The sequence below is a fragment of the Phalangium opilio genome, unplaced genomic scaffold (assembly GCF_054372755.1).
Source record: "Phalangium opilio isolate 3A_F unplaced genomic scaffold, DU_Popi_V2 ptg000054l_1, whole genome shotgun sequence".
NCBI classification, from domain to species: Eukaryota; Metazoa; Arthropoda; class Arachnida; order Opiliones; family Phalangiidae; genus Phalangium; species Phalangium opilio.
This window is the reverse complement of record NW_028324173.1, coordinates 2,855,706-2,868,560: the sequence shown is the minus strand read 5'-3', so window position 1 is coordinate 2,868,560 and position 12,855 is coordinate 2,855,706. Positions and strand designations below refer to the sequence as shown.

The window sequence follows — 12,855 nt, the reverse complement described above, 5'->3', positions numbered from 1 at the left end:
CATCTTTTTCAAACAATAACAAAAAGAAAATATGTATGCTTTTTCCATATCTATTGGAATATAAAAGAGGAAAAAAAGTGAAAAAGCTAACGGCACGCAGTGTTCCTAAGTGGTCGCCCTCGCAAGTACTGACTGCGCTCGACGCTGCTTAACTTCGGTTATCGGACGAGAACCGGTGTATTCAGCGTGATATGGCCGTTGCCGAGAGTGCTAGTTAATAATTTGAATTTAATTAACCTTCATCTTTATAAAACAATAACAAAAAGAAGATATGTTTGCTTTTTTCATATCTGGTGGAATTTAAAAGAGGAAACAAAAGTGAAAAAACAAACGGCACGCAGTATCCCAAGTACTGTATGCGCTCGACGCTCATTAACTTCGGTGATCGAACGTGAACCGGTGTTTTCAGCGTTTATGGCCGTTGCCGAGAGTGCTAGTTAATAATTCGAATTTAAATTAAGTGAGACAAATTAACCTTCATCATTTTAAAACAATAACAAAAAGAAAACATGTTTGCTTTTTTCATATCTATTAAAATTTAAAAGAGGAAAAAAAAGTGAAAAAGCCAACGGCACGCAGTGTTCCTAAGTGGTCTCCCTCCCAAGTAGTGACTGCGCTCGACGCTGCTTAACTTCAGTTATCGGACGAGAACCGGTGTATTAAGCGTGATATGGCCGTTGCCGAGAGTGCTAGTTAATAATTTTAATTTAATTAACTTTCATCTTTATAAAACAATAACAAAAAGAAGATATGTGTGCTTTTTTCAAATCGGGTGGAATTTAAAAGAGGAAACAAAAGTGAAAAACCAACGGCACGCAGTATTCCCAAGTACTGACTGCGCTCGACGCTGCTAACGTCGGCGATCGGACGAGAACCGGTGTTCTCAGCGTGATATGGCCGTTGCCGAGAGTGCTAGTTAAAAATTCGAATTTAAATTAAGTGAGACAAATTAACCTTCATCTTTATAAAACAATAACAAAAAGAAGATATGTTTGCTTTTTTCATATCGGGTGGAATTTAAAAGAGGAAACAAAAGTGAAAAAGCCAACGGCACGCAGTATTCCCAAGTACTGACTGCGCTCGACGCTGCTAACGTCAGCGATCGGACGAGAACCGGTGTTCTCAGCGTGATATGGCCGTTGCCGAGAGTGCTAGATAATAATTCGAATTTAAATTAAGTGAGACAAATTAACCTTCATCTTTTAAAAACAATAACAAAAAGAAAATATGTTTGCTTTTTTCATATCTATTGGAATTTAAAAGAGGAAAAAAAAAGTGAAAAAGCTAACGGAACGCAGTGTTCCTAAGTGGTCTCCCTCCCAAGAACTGTCTGCGCTCGACGCTGCTTAACTTCGGTTATCGGACGAGAACCGGTGTATTCAGCGTGATATGGCCGTTGCCGAGAGTGCTAGTTAATAATTTGAATTTAATTAACTTTCATCTTTATAAAACAATAACAAAAAAGAAGATATGTTTGCTTTTTTCATATCTATTAAAATTTAAAAGAGGAAAAAAAAGTGAAAAAGCCAACGGCACGCAGTGTTCCTAAGTGGTCTCCATCCCAAGTATTGACTGCGCTCGACGCTGCTTAACTTCGGTGATCGGACGAGAACCGCTGTATTCAGCGTGATATGGTCGTTGCCGAGAGTGCTAGTTAATAATTCGAATTTAAATTAAGTGAGACAAATTAACCTTCTTCATTTTAAAACAATAACAAAATGAAAACATGTTTGCTTTTTTCATATCTATTAAAATTTAAAAGAGGAAAAAAAAGTGAAAAAGCCAACGGCACGCAGTGTTCCTAAGTGGTCTCCCTCCCAAGTAGTGACTGCGCTCGACGCAGCTTAACTTCAGTTATCGGACGAGAACCGGTGTATTCAGCGTGATATGGCCGTTGCCGAGAGTGCTAGTTAATAATTTTAATTTAATTAACTTTCATCTTTATAAAACAATAACAAAAAAGAAGATATGTTTGCTTTTTTCATATCTATTAAAATTTAAAAGAGGAAAAAAAAGTGAAAAAGCCAACGGCACGCAGTGTTCCTAAGTGGTCTCCATCCCAAGTATTGACTGCGCTCGACGCTGCTTAACTTCGGTGATCGGACGAGAACCGCTGTATTCAGCGTGATATGGTCGTTGCCGAGAGTGCTAGTTAATAATTCGAATTTAAATTAAGTGAGACAAATTAACCTTCTTCATTTTAAAACAATAACAAAATGAAAACATGTTTGCTTTTTTCATATCTATTAAAATTTAAAAGAGGAAAAAAAAGTGAAAAAGCCAACGGCACGCAGTGTTCCTAAGTGGTCTCCCTCCCAAGTAGTGACTGCGCTCGACGCTGCTTAACTTCAGTTATCGGACGAGAACCGGTGTATTCAGCGTGATATGGCCGTTGCCGAGAGTGCTAGTTAATAATTTTAATTTAATTAACTTTCATCTTTATAAAACAATAACAAAAAGAAGATATGTGTGCTTTTTTCAAATCGGGTGGAATTTAAAAGAGGAAACAAAAGTGAAAAACCAACGGCACGCAGTATTCCCAAGTACTGACTGCGCTCGACGCTGCTAACGTCGGCGATCGGACGAGAACCGGTGTTCTCAGCGTGATATGGCCGTTGCCGAGAGTGCTAGTTAAAAATTCGAATTTAAATTAAGTGAGACAAATTAACCTTCATCTTTATAAAACAATAACAAAAAGAAGATATGTTTGCTTTTTTCATATCGGGTGGAATTTAAAAGAGGAAACAAAAGTGAAAAAGCCAACGGCACGCAGTATTCCCAAGTACTGACTGCGCTCGACGCTGCTAACGTCAGCGATCGGACGAGAACCGGTGTTCTCAGCGTGATATGGCCGTTGCCGAGAGTGCTAGATAATAATTCGAATTTAAATTAAGTGAGACAAATTAACCTTCATCTTTTAAAAACAATAACAAAAAGAAAATATGTTTGCTTTTTTCATATCTATTGGAATTTAAAAGAGGAAAAAAAAAGTGAAAAAGCTAACGGCACGCAGTGTTCCTAAGTGGTCTCCCTCCCAAGAACTGTCTGCGCTCGACGCTGCTTAACTTCGGTTATCGGACGAGAACCGGTGTATTCAGCGTGATATGGCCGTTGCCGAGAGTGCTAGTTAATAATTTGAATTTAATTAACTTTCATCTTTATAAAACAATAACAAAAAAGAAGATATGTTTGCTTTTTTCATATCTATTAAAATTTAAAAGAGGAAAAAAAAGTGAAAAAGCCAACGGCACGCAGTGTTCCTAAGTGGTCTCCATCCCAAGTATTGACTGCGCTCGACGCTGCTTAACTTCGGTGATCGGACGAGAACCGCTGTATTCAGCGTGATATGGTCGTTGCCGAGAGTGCTAGTTAATAATTCGAATTTAAATTAAGTGAGACAAATTAACCTTCTTCATTTTAAAACAATAACAAAATGAAAACATGTTTGCTTTTTTCATATCTATTAAAATTTAAAAGAGGAAAAAAAAGTGAAAAAGCCAACGGCACGCAGTGTTCCTAAGTGGTCTCCCTCCCAAGTAGTGACTGCGCTCGACGCAGCTTAACTTCAGTTATCGGACGAGAACCGGTGTATTCAGCGTGATATGGCCGTTGCCGAGAGTGCTAGTTAATAATTTTAATTTAATTAACTTTCATCTTTATAAAACAATAACAAAAAAGAAGATATGTTTGCTTTTTTCATATCTATTAAAATTTAAAAGAGGAAAAAAAAGTGAAAAAGCCAACGGCACGCAGTGTTCCTAAGTGGTCGCCCTCCCTAGTACTGACTGCGCTCGACGCTGCTTAACTTCGGTGATCGGACGAGAACCGGTGTATTCAGCGTGATATGGCCGTTGCCGAGAGTGCTAGTTAAAAATTTGAACTTAATTAACCTTCATCTTTATAAAAAATAACAATAAGAAGATATGTTTGTTTCTTCATATCTGGTGGAATTTAAGAGGAAACAAAAGTGAAAAAGCCATCAGCATGCAGTGTTCCCAAGTAGTGACTGCGCTCGACGCTGCTTAACTTCGGTTATCGTACGAGAACCGGTGTATTCAGCGTGTTATGGCCGTTGCCGATAGTGCTGGTTAATAATTTTAATTTAATTAACTTTCATCTTTATAAAACAATAACAAAAAAGAAGATATGTTTGCTTTTTTCATATCTATTAAAATTTAAAAGAGGAAAAAAAAGTGATAAAGCCAACGGCACGCAGTGTTCCTAAGTTGTCTCCATCCCAAAGACTGACTGTGCTCGACGCTGCTTAACTTCGGTGATCGGACGAGAACCGCTGTATTCAGCGTGATATGGTCGTTGCCGAGAGTGCTAGTTAATAATTCGAATTTAAATTGAGTGAGACAAATTAACCTTCATCATTTTAAAACAATAACAAAATGAAAACATGTTTGCTTTTTTCATATCTATTAAAATTTAAAAGAGGAAAAAAAAGTGAAAAAGCCAACGGCACGCAGTGTTCCTAAGTGGTCTCCCTCCCAAGTAGTGACTGCGCTCGACGCTGCTTAACTTCAGTTATCGGACGAGAACCGGTGTATTAAGCGTGATATGGCCGTTGCCGAGAGTGCTAGTTAATAATTTTAATTTAATTAACTTTCATCTTTATAAAACAATAACAAAAAGAAGATATGTGTGCTTTTTTCAAATCGGGTGGAATTTAAAAGAGGAAACAAAAGTGAAAAACCAACGGCACGCAGTATTCCCAAGTACTGACTGCGCTCGACGCTGCTAACGTCAGCGATCGGACGAGAACCGGTGTTCTCAGCGTGATATGGCCGTTGCCGAGAGTGCTAGATAATAATTCGAATTTAAATTAAGTGAGACAAATTAACCTTCATCTTTTAAAAACAATAACAAAAAGAAAATATGTTTGCTTTTTTCATATCTATTGGAATTTAAAAGAGGAAAAAAAAAGTGAAAAAGCTAACGGAACGCAGTGTTCCTAAGTGGTCTCCCTCCCAAGAACTGTCTGCGCTCGACGCTGCTTAACTTCGGTTATCGGACGAGAACCGGTGTATTCAGCGTGATATGGCCGTTGCCGAGAGTGCTAGTTAATAATTTGAATTTAATTAACTTTCATCTTTATAAAACAATAACAAAAAAGAAGATATGTTTGCTTTTTTCATATCTATTAAAATTTAAAAGAGGAAAAAAAAGTGAAAAAGCCAACGGCACGCAGTGTTCCTAAGTGGTCTCCATCCCAAGTATTGACTGCGCTCGACGCTGCTTAACTTCGGTGATCGGACGAGAACCGCTGTATTCAGCGTGATATGGTCGTTGCCGAGAGTGCTAGTTAATAATTCGAATTTAAATTAAGTGAGACAAATTAACCTTCTTCATTTTAAAACAATAACAAAATGAAAACATGTTTGCTTTTTTCATATCTATTAAAATTTAAAAGAGGAAAAAAAAGTGAAAAAGCCAACGGGACGCAGTGTTCCTAAGTGGTCTCCCTCCCAAGTAGTGACTGCGCTCGACGCTGCTTAACTTCAGTTATCGGACGAGAACCGGTGTATTCAGCGTGATATGGCCGTTGCCGAGAGTGCTAGTTAATAATTTTAATTTAATTAACTTTCATCTTTATAAAACAATAACAAAAAGAAGATATGTGTGCTTTTTTCAAATCGGGTGGAATTTAAAAGAGGAAACAAAAGTGAAAAACCAACGGCACGCAGTATTCCCAAGTACTGACTGCGCTCGACGCTGCTAACGTCGGCGATCGGACGAGAACCGGTGTTCTCAGCGTGATATGGCCGTTGCCGAGAGTGCTAGTTAAAAATTCGAATTTAAATTAAGTGAGACAAATTAACCTTCATCTTTATAAAACAATAACAAAAAGAAGATATGTTTGCTTTTTTCATATCGGGTGGAATTTAAAAGAGGAAACAAAAGTGAAAAAGCCAACGGCACGCAGTATTCCCAAGTACTGACTGCGCTCGACGCTGCTAACGTCAGCGATCGGACGAGAACCGGTGTTCTCAGCGTGATATGGCCGTTGCCGAGAGTGCTAGATAATAATTCGAATTTAAATTAAGTGAGACAAATTAACCTTCATCTTTTAAAAACAATAACAAAAAGAAAATATGTTTGCTTTTTTCATATCTATTGGAATTTAAAAGAGGAAAAAAAAAGTGAAAAAGCTAACGGCACGCAGTGTTCCTAAGTGGTCTCCCTCCCAAGAACTGTCTGCGCTCGACGCTGCTTAACTTCGGTTATCGGACGAGAACCGGTGTATTCAGCGTGATATGGCCGTTGCCGAGAGTGCTAGTTAATAATTTGAATTTAATTAACTTTCATCTTTATAAAACAATAACAAAAAAGAAGATATGTTTGCTTTTTTCATATCTATTAAAATTTAAAAGAGGAAAAAAAAGTGAAAAAGCCAACGGCACGCAGTGTTCCTAAGTGGTCTCCATCCCAAGTATTGACTGCGCTCGACGCTGCTTAACTTCGGTGATCGGACGAGAACCGCTGTATTCAGCGTGATATGGTCGTTGCCGAGAGTGCTAGTTAATAATTCGAATTTAAATTAAGTGAGACAAATTAACCTTCTTCATTTTAAAACAATAACAAAATGAAAACATGTTTGCTTTTTTCATATCTATTAAAATTTAAAAGAGGAAAAAAAAGTGAAAAAGCCAACGGCACGCAGTGTTCCTAAGTGGTCTCCCTCCCAAGTAGTGACTGCGCTCGACGCTGCTTAACTTCGGTTATCGTACGAGAACCGGTGTATTCAGCGTGTTATGGCCGTTGCCGATAGTGCTGGTTAATAATTTTAATTTAATTAACTTTCATCTTTATAAAACAATAACAAAAAAGAAGATATGTTTGCTTTTTTCATATCTATTAAAATTTAAAAGAGGAAAAAAAAGTGATAAAGCCAACGGCACGCAGTGTTCCTAAGTTGTCTCCATCCCAAAGACTGACTGCGCTCGACGCTGCTTAACTTCGGTGATCGGACGAGAACCGCTGTATTCAGCGTGATATGGTCGTTGCCGAGAGTGCTAGTTAATAATTCGAATTTAAATTAAGTGAGACAAATTAACCTTCATCATTTTAAAACAATAACAAAATGAAAACATGTTTGCTTTTTTCATATCTATTAAAATTTAAAAGAGGAAAAAAAAGTGAAAAAGCCAACGGCACGCAGTGTTCCTAAGTGGTCTCCCTCCCAAGTAGTGACTGCGCTCGACGCTGCTTAACTTCAGTTATCGGACGAGAACCGGTGTATTAAGCGTGATATGGCCGTTGCCGAGAGTGCTAGTTAATAATTTTAATTTAATTAACTTTCATCTTTATAAAACAATAACAAAAAGAAGATATGTGTGCTTTTTTCAAATCGGGTGGAATTTAAAAGAGGAAACAAAAGTGAAAAACCAACGGCACGCAGTATTCCCAAGTACTGACTGCGCTCGACGCTGCTAACGTCGGCGATCGGACGAGAACCGGTGTTCTCAGCGTGATATGGCCGTTGCCGAGAGTGCTAGTTAAAAATTCGAATTTAAATTAAGTGAGACAAATTAACCTTCATCTTTATAAAACAATAACAAAAAGAAGATATGTTTGCTTTTTTCATATCGGGTGGAATTTAAAAGAGGAAACAAAAGTGAAAAAGCCAACGGCACGCAGTATTCCCAAGTACTGACTGCGCTCGACGCTGCTAACGTCAGCGATCGGACAAGAACCGGTGTTCTCAGCGTGATATGGCCGTTGCCGAGAGTGCTAGATAATAATTCGAATTTAAATTAAGTGAGACAAATTAACCTTCATCTTTTAAAAACAATAACAAAAAGAAAATATGTTTGCTTTTTTCATATCTATTGGAATTTAAAAGAGGAAAAAAAAAGTGAAAAAGCTAACGGCACGCAGTGTTCCTAAGTGGTCTCCCTCCCAAGTACTGTCTGCGCTCGACGCTGCTTAACTTCGGTGATCGGACGAGAACCGCTGTATTCAGCGTGATATGGTCGTTGCCGAGAGTGCTAGTTAATAATTCGAATTTAAATTAAGTGAGACAAATTAACCTTCATCATTTTAAAACAATAACAAAATGAAAACATGTTTGCTTTTTTCATATCTATTAAAATTCAAAAGAGGAAAAAAAAGTGAAAAAGCAAACGGCACGCAGTGTTCCTAAGTGGTCTCCCTCCCAAGTAGTGACTGCGCTCGACGCTGCTTAACTTCAGTTATCGGACGAGAACCGGTGTATTAAGCGTGATATGGCCGTTGCCGAGAGTGCTAGTTAATAATTTTAATTTAATTAACTTTCATCTTTATAAAACAATAACAAAAAGAAAATATGTTTGCTTTTTTCAAATCGGGTGGAATTTACAAGAGGAAACAAAAGTGAAAAACCAACGGAACGCAGTATTCCCAAGTACTGTATGCGCTCGACGCTGCTTAACTTCGGTGATCGGACGAAAACCGGTGTTTTCAGCGTGATATGGCCGTTGCCGAGAGTGCTTGTTAATAATTCGAATTTAAATTAAGTGAGACAAATTAACCTTCATCATTTTAAAACAATAACAAAAAAAACATGTTTGCTTTTTTCATATCTATTAAAATTTATAAGAGGAAAAAAAAGTGAAAAAATCAACGGCACGCAGTGTTCCGAAGTTGTCTCCCTCCCAAGTACTGACTGCGCTCGACGCTGCTTAACTTCGGTTATCGGACGAGAACCGGTGTATTCAGCGTGATATGGTCGTTGCCGAGAGTGCTAGTTAATAATTCGAATTTAAATTAAGTGAGACAAATTAACCTTCATCATTTTAAAACAATAACAAAATGAAAACATGTTTGCTTTTTTCATATCTATTAAAATTTAAAAGAGGAAAAAAAAGTGAAAAAGCCAACGGCACGCAGTGTTCCTAAGTGGTCTCCCTCCCAAGTAGTGACTGCGCTCGACGCTGCTTAACTTCAGTTATCGGACGAGAACCGGTGTATTAAGCGTGATATGGCCGTTGCCGAGAGTGCTAGTTAATAATTTTAATTTAATTAACTTTCATCTTTATAAAACAATAACAAAAAGAAGATATGTTTGCTTTTTTCAAATCGGGTGGAATTTAAAAGAGGAAACAAAAGTGAAAAAGCCAACGGCACGCAGTATTCCCAAGTACTGACTGCGCTCGACGCTGCTAACGTCGGCGATCGGACGAGAAGCGGTGTTCTCAGCGTGATATGGCCGTTGCCGAGAGTGCTAGATAATAATTCGAATTTAAATTAAGTGAGACAAATTAACCTTCATCTTTTTAAAACAATAAGAAAAAGAAAATGAGTTTGCTTTTTTCATATCTATTGGAATTTAAAAGAGGAAAAAAAAGTGAAAAAGCTAACGGCACGCAGTGTTCCTAAGTGGTCGCCCTCCTAAATACTAACTGCGCACGACGCTGCTTAACTTCGGTTATCGTACGAGAACCGGTGAATTCAGCGTGTTATGGCCGTTGCCGATAGTGCTAGTTAATAATTTGAATTAAATTAACTTTCATCTTTATAAAACAATAACAGAAAGAAGATATGTTTGCTTTTTTCATATCTGGTGGAATTTGAAAGAGGAAACAAAAGTGAAAAAGCCAACGGCACGCAGTATTCCCAAGTACACTATGCGCTCGACGCTGCTTAACTTCGGTGATCGGACGAGAACCGGTGTTTTCAGCGTGATATGGTCGTTGCCGAGAGTGCTAGTTAATAATTCGAATTTAAATTAAGTGAGACAAATTAACCTTCATAATTTTAAAACAATAACAAAAAAAACATGTTTGCTTTTTTCATATCTATTAAAATTTAAAAGAGGAAAAAAAGTGAAAAACCCAACGGCACGCAGTGTTCCTAAGTAGCCTCCCTCCCAAGTACTGACTGCGCTCGACGCTGCTAAACTTCGGTTATCGGACGAGAACCGGTGTATTCAGCGTGATATGGCCGTTGCCGAGAGTGCTAGTTAATAATTTGAATTTAATTAACTTTCATCTTTATAAAACAATAACAAAAAGAAGATATGTTTGCTTCTTTCATATCGGGTGGAATTTAAAAGAGGAAACAAAAGTGAAAAACCAACGGAACGCAGTATTCCCAAGTACTGTATGCGCTCGACGCTGCTTAACTTCGGTGATCGGACGAAAACCGGTGTTTTCAGCGTGATATGGCCGTTGCCGAGAGTGCTTGTTAATAATTCGAATTTAAATTAAGTGAGACAAATTAACCTTCATCATTTTAAAACAATAACAAAAAAAAACATGTTTGCTTTTTTCATATCTATTAAAATTTATAAGAGGAAAAAAAAGTGAAAAAATCAACGGCACGCAGTGTTCCAAACTGGTCTCCCTCCCAAGTACTGACTGCGCTCGACGCTGCTTAACTTCGGTTATCGGACGAGAACCGGTGTATTCAGCGTGATATGGTCGTTGCCGAGAGCGCTAGTTAATAATTCGAATTTAAATTAAGTGAGACAAATTAACCTTCATCATTTTAAAACAATAACAAAAAAGAAGATATGTTTGCTTTTTTCATATCTTTTAAAATTTAAAAGAGGAAAAAAAGTGAAAAGGCCAACGGCACGCAGTGTTCCTAAGTTGTCTCCATCCCAAAGACTGACTGCGCTCGACGCTGCTTAACTTCGGTGATCGGACGAGAACCGTTGTATTCAGCGTGATATGGTCGTTGCCGAGAGTGCTAGTTAATAATTCGAATTTAAATTAAGTGAGACAAATTAACCTTCATCATTTTAAAACAATAACAAAATGAAAACATGTTTGCTTTTTTCATATCTATTAAAATTTAAAAGAGGAAAAAAAAGTGAAAAAGCCAACGGCACGAAGTGTTCCTAAGTGGTCTCCCTCCCAAGTAGTGACTGCGCTCGACGCTGCTTAACTTCAATTATCGGACGAGAACCGGTGTATTTAGCGTGATATGGCCGTTGCCGAGAGTGCTAGTTAATAATTTTAATTTAATTAACTTTCATCTTTATAAAACAATAACAAAAAGAAGATATGTGTGCTTTTTTCAAATCGGGTGGAATTTAAAAGAGGAAACAAAAGTGAAAAACCAACGGCACGCAGTATTCCCAAGTACTGACTGCGCTCGACGCTGCTAACGTCGGCGATCGGACGAGAACCGGTGTTCTCAGCGTGATATGGCCGTTGCCGAGAGTGCTAGTTAAAAATTCGAATTTAAATTAAGTGAGACAAATTTACCTTCATCTTTATAAAACAATAACAAAAAGAAGATATGTTTGCTTTTTTCATATCGGGTGGAATTTAAAAGAGGAAACAAAAGTGAAAAAGCCAACGGCACGAAGTGTTCCTAAGTGGTCTCCCTCCCAAGTACTGATTGCGCTCGACGCTGCTTAACTTCGGTTATCGGACGAGAACCGGTATATTCAGCGTGATATGGCCGTTACCGAGAGTGCTAGTTAATAATTTGAATTTAATTAACTTTCATCTTTATAAAACAATAACAAAAAAGAAGACATGTTTGCTTTTTTCATATCTATTAAAATTTAAAAGAGGAAAAAAAAGTGAAAAAGCCAACGGCACGCAGTGTTCCTAAGTGGTCTCCATCCCAAGTACTGACTGCGCTCGACGCTGCTTAACTTCGGTGATCGGACGAGAACCGCTGTATTCAGCGTGATATGGTCGTTGCCGAGAGTGCTAGTTAATAATTCGAATTTAAATTAAGTGAGACAAATTAACCTTCATCATTTTAAAACAATAACAAAATGAAAACATGTTTGCTTTTTTCATATCTATTAAAATTTAAAAGAGGAAAAAAAGTGAAAAAGCCAACGGCACGCAGTGTTCCTAAGTGGTCTCCCTCCCAAGTAGTGACTGCGCTCGACGCTGCTTAACTTCAGTTATCGGACGAGAACCGGTGTATTCAGCGTGATATGGCCGTTGCCGAGAGTGCTAGTTAATAATTTTAATTTAAATTAAGTGAGACAAATTAACCTTCATCTTTATAAAACAATAACAAAATGAAAATATGTTTGCTTTTTTCATATCGGGTGGAATTTAAAAGAGGAAACAAAAGTGAAAAAGCCAACGGCACGCAGTATTCCCAAGTATTGACTGCGCTCGACGCTGCTAACGTCGGCGATCGGACGAGAACCGGTGTTCTCAGCGTGATATGGCCGTTGCCGAGAGTGCTAGTTAATAATTTGAACTTAATTAACCTTCATCTTTATAAAAAATAACAATAAGAAGATATGTTTGTTTTTTCATATCTGGTGGAATTTAAGAGGAAACAAAAGTGAAAAAGCCATCGGCATGCAGTGTTCCCAAGTACTGACTGCGCTTGACGCTGCTAAACTTCGGTTATCGGACGAGAACCGGTGTATTCAGCGTGATATGGCCGTTGCCGAGAGCGCTAGTTAATAATTTGAATTTAATTAACTTTCATCTTTATAAAACAATAACAAAAAGAAGATATGTTTGCATTTTTCATATCGGGTGGAATTTAAAAGAAAAAACAAAAGTGAAAAACCAACGGCACGCAGTATTCCCAAGTCCTATTTGTCCCCCATCTAACCATACTAAAAACATTGAGCTACGACAAACAGGGGCCGAGTAATTAAGCTAAACGTAAACAAACAAACCCCTCCATAGGAAATACATTAGACTAAATTCTGGAGGGTCGTAACTCTGGTTCTACCAGAGATACGGGGATGTCCTTTGAGTATGTTATAGACCAATTTGTCCTCCATCTAGCCACACTAAGAATTAGGGCTACGACAAACAGTAGTCGAGTAATTAAGTTAATCGTAAACAAACAAACCCCTCCATAGGAAATACATTAGACTAAATTCTGGAGGGTCGTAACTCTGGTTCTACCAGAGATACGGGGATGTAAATA

At 38.0% G+C, this 12,855-nt stretch overlaps 1 non-coding gene and 32 pseudogenes across 1 annotated transcript; all 33 read right to left on the bottom strand.

Moving 5' to 3' along the window:
• Positions 1 to 84: 84 nt before the first annotated feature.
• Positions 85 to 203, bottom strand: LOC149670432 (5S ribosomal RNA; annotated as a pseudogene).
• A 360-nt stretch (positions 204 to 563) lies between these two features.
• On the bottom strand, positions 564 to 682 carry LOC149670431 (5S ribosomal RNA; annotated as a pseudogene).
• A 600-nt stretch (positions 683 to 1,282) lies between these two features.
• Positions 1,283 to 1,401, bottom strand: LOC149670430 (5S ribosomal RNA; annotated as a pseudogene).
• A 123-nt stretch (positions 1,402 to 1,524) lies between these two features.
• Positions 1,525 to 1,643, bottom strand: LOC149670429 (5S ribosomal RNA; annotated as a pseudogene).
• Positions 1,644 to 1,780: 137 nt separating this feature from the next.
• LOC149670428 (5S ribosomal RNA) lies at positions 1,781 to 1,899 on the bottom strand (annotated as a pseudogene).
• A 123-nt stretch (positions 1,900 to 2,022) lies between these two features.
• Positions 2,023 to 2,141, bottom strand: LOC149670427 (5S ribosomal RNA; annotated as a pseudogene).
• Positions 2,142 to 2,278: 137 nt separating this feature from the next.
• LOC149670426 (5S ribosomal RNA) lies at positions 2,279 to 2,397 on the bottom strand (annotated as a pseudogene).
• Positions 2,398 to 2,997: 600 nt separating this feature from the next.
• On the bottom strand, positions 2,998 to 3,116 carry LOC149670425 (5S ribosomal RNA; annotated as a pseudogene).
• A 123-nt stretch (positions 3,117 to 3,239) lies between these two features.
• On the bottom strand, positions 3,240 to 3,358 carry LOC149670424 (5S ribosomal RNA; annotated as a pseudogene).
• A 137-nt stretch (positions 3,359 to 3,495) lies between these two features.
• On the bottom strand, positions 3,496 to 3,614 carry LOC149670423 (5S ribosomal RNA; annotated as a pseudogene).
• Positions 3,615 to 3,737: 123 nt separating this feature from the next.
• LOC149670422 (5S ribosomal RNA) lies at positions 3,738 to 3,856 on the bottom strand. Its single transcript, XR_016367497.1, has one exon. It is a non-coding gene; the product is annotated as a 5S ribosomal RNA (ribosomal RNA).
• A 344-nt stretch (positions 3,857 to 4,200) lies between these two features.
• LOC149670421 (5S ribosomal RNA) lies at positions 4,201 to 4,319 on the bottom strand (annotated as a pseudogene).
• A 137-nt stretch (positions 4,320 to 4,456) lies between these two features.
• On the bottom strand, positions 4,457 to 4,575 carry LOC149670420 (5S ribosomal RNA; annotated as a pseudogene).
• A 361-nt stretch (positions 4,576 to 4,936) lies between these two features.
• Positions 4,937 to 5,055, bottom strand: LOC149670419 (5S ribosomal RNA; annotated as a pseudogene).
• Positions 5,056 to 5,178: 123 nt separating this feature from the next.
• Positions 5,179 to 5,297, bottom strand: LOC149670418 (5S ribosomal RNA; annotated as a pseudogene).
• A 137-nt stretch (positions 5,298 to 5,434) lies between these two features.
• On the bottom strand, positions 5,435 to 5,553 carry LOC149670417 (5S ribosomal RNA; annotated as a pseudogene).
• Positions 5,554 to 6,153: 600 nt separating this feature from the next.
• Positions 6,154 to 6,272, bottom strand: LOC149670416 (5S ribosomal RNA; annotated as a pseudogene).
• Positions 6,273 to 6,395: 123 nt separating this feature from the next.
• LOC149670415 (5S ribosomal RNA) lies at positions 6,396 to 6,514 on the bottom strand (annotated as a pseudogene).
• Positions 6,515 to 6,651: 137 nt separating this feature from the next.
• LOC149670414 (5S ribosomal RNA) lies at positions 6,652 to 6,770 on the bottom strand (annotated as a pseudogene).
• Positions 6,771 to 6,893: 123 nt separating this feature from the next.
• Positions 6,894 to 7,012, bottom strand: LOC149670413 (5S ribosomal RNA; annotated as a pseudogene).
• A 137-nt stretch (positions 7,013 to 7,149) lies between these two features.
• Positions 7,150 to 7,268, bottom strand: LOC149670412 (5S ribosomal RNA; annotated as a pseudogene).
• A 600-nt stretch (positions 7,269 to 7,868) lies between these two features.
• LOC149670411 (5S ribosomal RNA) lies at positions 7,869 to 7,987 on the bottom strand (annotated as a pseudogene).
• Positions 7,988 to 8,124: 137 nt separating this feature from the next.
• On the bottom strand, positions 8,125 to 8,243 carry LOC149670410 (5S ribosomal RNA; annotated as a pseudogene).
• A 359-nt stretch (positions 8,244 to 8,602) lies between these two features.
• Positions 8,603 to 8,721, bottom strand: LOC149670409 (5S ribosomal RNA; annotated as a pseudogene).
• A 137-nt stretch (positions 8,722 to 8,858) lies between these two features.
• LOC149670408 (5S ribosomal RNA) lies at positions 8,859 to 8,977 on the bottom strand (annotated as a pseudogene).
• Positions 8,978 to 9,338: 361 nt separating this feature from the next.
• On the bottom strand, positions 9,339 to 9,457 carry LOC149670407 (5S ribosomal RNA; annotated as a pseudogene).
• A 359-nt stretch (positions 9,458 to 9,816) lies between these two features.
• On the bottom strand, positions 9,817 to 9,935 carry LOC149670406 (5S ribosomal RNA; annotated as a pseudogene).
• A 360-nt stretch (positions 9,936 to 10,295) lies between these two features.
• Positions 10,296 to 10,414, bottom strand: LOC149670405 (5S ribosomal RNA; annotated as a pseudogene).
• Positions 10,415 to 10,551: 137 nt separating this feature from the next.
• On the bottom strand, positions 10,552 to 10,670 carry LOC149670404 (5S ribosomal RNA; annotated as a pseudogene).
• Positions 10,671 to 10,807: 137 nt separating this feature from the next.
• On the bottom strand, positions 10,808 to 10,926 carry LOC149670403 (5S ribosomal RNA; annotated as a pseudogene).
• A 360-nt stretch (positions 10,927 to 11,286) lies between these two features.
• LOC149670402 (5S ribosomal RNA) lies at positions 11,287 to 11,405 on the bottom strand (annotated as a pseudogene).
• Positions 11,406 to 11,528: 123 nt separating this feature from the next.
• LOC149670401 (5S ribosomal RNA) lies at positions 11,529 to 11,647 on the bottom strand (annotated as a pseudogene).
• A 136-nt stretch (positions 11,648 to 11,783) lies between these two features.
• LOC149670400 (5S ribosomal RNA) lies at positions 11,784 to 11,902 on the bottom strand (annotated as a pseudogene).
• Between the last annotated feature and the right edge of the window lie 953 nt (positions 11,903 to 12,855).